This window comes from Adiantum capillus-veneris, chromosome 17 (genome assembly GCF_014529385.1).
Source record: "Adiantum capillus-veneris isolate H3 chromosome 17, ASM1452938v2, whole genome shotgun sequence".
NCBI lineage: Eukaryota > Viridiplantae > Streptophyta > Polypodiopsida > Polypodiales > Pteridaceae > Adiantum > Adiantum capillus-veneris.
Genome location: NC_140947.1, coordinates 107,193,761 through 107,197,624, shown reverse-complemented (window position 1 = coordinate 107,197,624; position 3,864 = coordinate 107,193,761).

The following is a 3,864-nucleotide window of genomic DNA, read 5'->3' as shown; positions in this document are numbered from 1 at the left end:
ATGCATCCGCAAGTTAGGGGTGTCTGAAAGCGACAATTTGCGAGAATTGTGACGAAACGGTTGCGGTTTTGGACATAGTTTCGACTTTTCCCTAACCAAAGCACTTGAACATAGTGGACTAATTCTACTTGAACCAAGAAAAAGCTCTTAAGCCCAGAAATCATGTCTACCCTAGATTCAAACGCAGCATACACAAGCTTGGAGATCCCGAAGATAGAGAAATATCCTCCCACAATGGATCTTCCAAACTTGCAATTGATAAAGACCCATCTTGTTGAGAGAGTTTGGATGATTGGTCGTGAGAGTGAAGGACTATATAGATACATTGACGACAATGAGGTCAATCTTTATAGGTGCTCAGATCCATACCTAGAAGAGATAACGGATTACAAGCTCTTATATGTCTATACATACGGAGTCGACTGTCAATAGAGATCTATAGTTGTCGACAAGTATGGACGAGAATACAAAGTTGTAGAAAGCAGAAATCCACAGACTGTACTAGAAAGAGGTGGATATTTGGTCAATGAAGGACCACAAATGCCTCCACCAAACACGAGAATTCCTATAGGAATTCCAAGAAGAGAGACACCAGGATTCCCTTCAAGAGCGATAACGAGAGAAGGATTGGGAGAGTCTCTGGTTAGACTTGTAGACAATCGACGAGTTAGACCATCCCAAGTCCAGAAATGGGTAAACAGAAAATACTCTGGAGATAAAGATCCGAGAGATCACGTAACGGATTTTAAAAGAGTGATTAGAGCAGAGGAAGTTTCAGATTTTGCGACACAGTTTGTGGGATTTGGATTGACTCTAGAAGATGATGCAGCTACATGGTTTGACTCAATGGAAAATGGGATTTTGAGACCCTAGATGAGCTGTTTGAGAAGTTTATTGAAGAATTCTCGCCAAAAGGCATTGCTCACAACACGGTCTTGCAAATCCATAGATTCAAATAGAAAGAGGATGAATCAGTACGCAAAGCATCATTACGGCTCAAGAGATATGTTAAGCTCTGTCCGAGAGCGGAATTACCTATGCAAGCACGACTGATGCTGATCTTTATTCAGGGAATGAGAGATGTGGGCCTTCAGAAGGATCTGCATATGATAAGGAGGATGACGCTAAATGACTTGATCAAAGAAGCTCTTTATCTAGTGGATAACTGTGAGGCATACAAAGAAAACGACTTAAAGAGTCAAGGAGATGACACATCCTCTCAGCACAGTGTTTCATAGATAAGTGAGTCCATTGACAAGCCAACGACACCTATTGATCCAGAAAAGCTTATCGACGACTTGGTCAAGAGGTTGATTCCTCTCGTAAGGTCTGATTCGGGAGAGCCGAAGTGGTGTGAAATTGACAGAAAATGGACGAACCATACGGAGGAAGAGTGCTATTATAGCATGGAAAATGCTAGGGAGAGGTATGTACAACCTGTTCCAGAAGCACCTACTCCACCTAGATACATTACGGGGAATGCGCCAGGACCAGTAGGAGTTTTAAGGCCACAGCTTGTCTTAGGACAACAACCTCCGCTGCCAGGTGCTAGAATGCCGGTAGACATGAGATACATGCCAATCATGGAAGCATCAAATAAACCAACGCCAGTACCAGCTACAATGTGGTATAGCAACCAAAGTGAGTACTACCCTTCGGAGCAACAAAATGTGAGAGAAACAATAGAATGGTGAGGCCGCTACAACCTCAACCTCCTGGGTTTCATTCGAAAGAAAGAAGGTATGAAATGGACGAAAGGACATTGCGATTCGTTGCAAATAGCGGCTTATCGAGGTCAAAGCTTGCTTATAGCCAAGAGGAAATTCTAAAAGAATCTCCTCAAACGGATCACATCCTCAGGATTTGCAACTGGTGGTTCTAGTAAAGCTTGGGCTGTTTGAATCATTTTCTGGCACATTTCAAACCTTTGCTTTTCTAGTTCCGTATAGGGATATGTCATCCACCTGTGTTCTTGGGTTTGGTTTTTTTTGAGCCTCGCATCATAGGCTTTCAAGAGGGCATCTAATGTCTCATTAGCCTTCTCTGCCAACACAGATCCTCCTGAACTAGCACTCCTCGGTTTCTCATCCGTGGATGGTTCTTCTAGAGGTTTAACCATCTGTGTAAGAGAAGGTGCCTCCTTTTCCTCATGTTGTTTTATCTTCTCCTCAGCTTCGGTAAGCTTCTCAGCTAGGTATTTTTGTTGTCTTTCCCTGCGTGCTTTCATCCTAGTCTTTCTAGCTTTCCAACTATTTCGTTTGCTCTTGGTTTTCTGACTAGGTGCGACTGTCTTTGGTCATCATCTGTCTTTGGACTCATGTCACTTTTCGTGTTCTTTGTCTCTGGATTCTCATCGGCTTTCTTTTGAGCTTGTGCTCTCGTAACTACTTGAACTGGTACAACATTTTCATTTTCTGAGCTACTAGATAGCGGAACAATCCCTGATACATTTGTCATGATTTTCTTGATTTGGTTTGGTTTTTTTGGGCAATTGGGGATCAAGTGAGTGATGCCACACTCAAGACAATAAACATTTACTTCAGTGATCTCTGTATGAGGACATTGTTTGACCAAGTGGTTGTCACGACTTTTGTAACAATCTGTCTCTGGGTCATGCCTACACTAGTAATCCCACCAAACCAGGAACTAAAAGAGCCAGATTCTAGTCATGAGCACATACCAAACCTCAAAGACCCAGCATTAGAACCAAGGATAGTACTGAATACCATAGATAACTCTTCCGAGGGATTTCACCAAGCTATACCTGAGGATTGTAAAGAGATAGATGGTCTTGATGAATTGTGGAAACAAGTCAGAGAGGCCAATGAAGCCGATGACCTAAGAAGACGAGTAGACAAGACTGGTGATGAACGAGGAGTGTTTCTACCACCAATAGAGGAATTTGAGACTGGATCTCAAATGAATCTAGACGTGCGATCGTATTGGGGCGACAAAGGATCTGTACAATCTATGGATAGTCAACCCCATTCGCTAAGAACACTACCGTGCTACATGGGAGAGTATGAGACCAAGTTAGATGTGGTTGCAGTCCCATCACAGAGACTGTCTCCCAACAAGGCCATCGATTCAAAGGGGCTAGTAGATATTCTATCTACCCCAGTCACCTGTACAATAATGCTAGCCGAGTTGCTCAGAATAAGACCAAACATGTGGGCTAATGTGGGTAAATGTCTAGAGAAATTTGGTGTAAAAACCCCAATGACTCAAATCGAGGAAGGAATCAAAGAGCTTGAAATGCCTCAACTAAATACTAGGCCAGTGCCATTAAACAAGGTAGGCGAGTATTACGAGGGAGAAGATGGAAACACCACCCTTCCTCTGGAATTCAATAATGTACAAACCATGGCAATCCTTGACAGTGGAGCTGGTGTGGCCAGTGCAACCAAAGAGGTTTGGAAAAAATGGGAAAAACCTGCCTTGATATCCACACGAATGACCCTGCAGCTTGCAGACGGACACAAGGAAAAGCCCCTAGGACTGCTAGAAAAAGTACTTGTTACTTCTTGTGGCATTGAATATGAACACACTTTTGCTGTTGTTGACTTTGGCAAGAAGAACAACTATGACATCATTCTGGGAAGACCATTCATGCGACAATTGAAAATGGTCCAAGATTGGGGTTATGACCATATATACCTGAGACATATGGAAACCATAACAAAGGTAAACTTGAGGGACCATAGCTATAGGGATGTGACGAGAACACCGGTTGAGGAGTTTGATTCCGCCACAGTAGCAAGATCAGAACTTCCAGCTTGGTTAGGTAAGCCTAAAGAACTATGGATGTGTGAAGCTTCACAATGTGGTAGCTTGAAACGTGAGGAATGTATCCTAGAGTGAGTT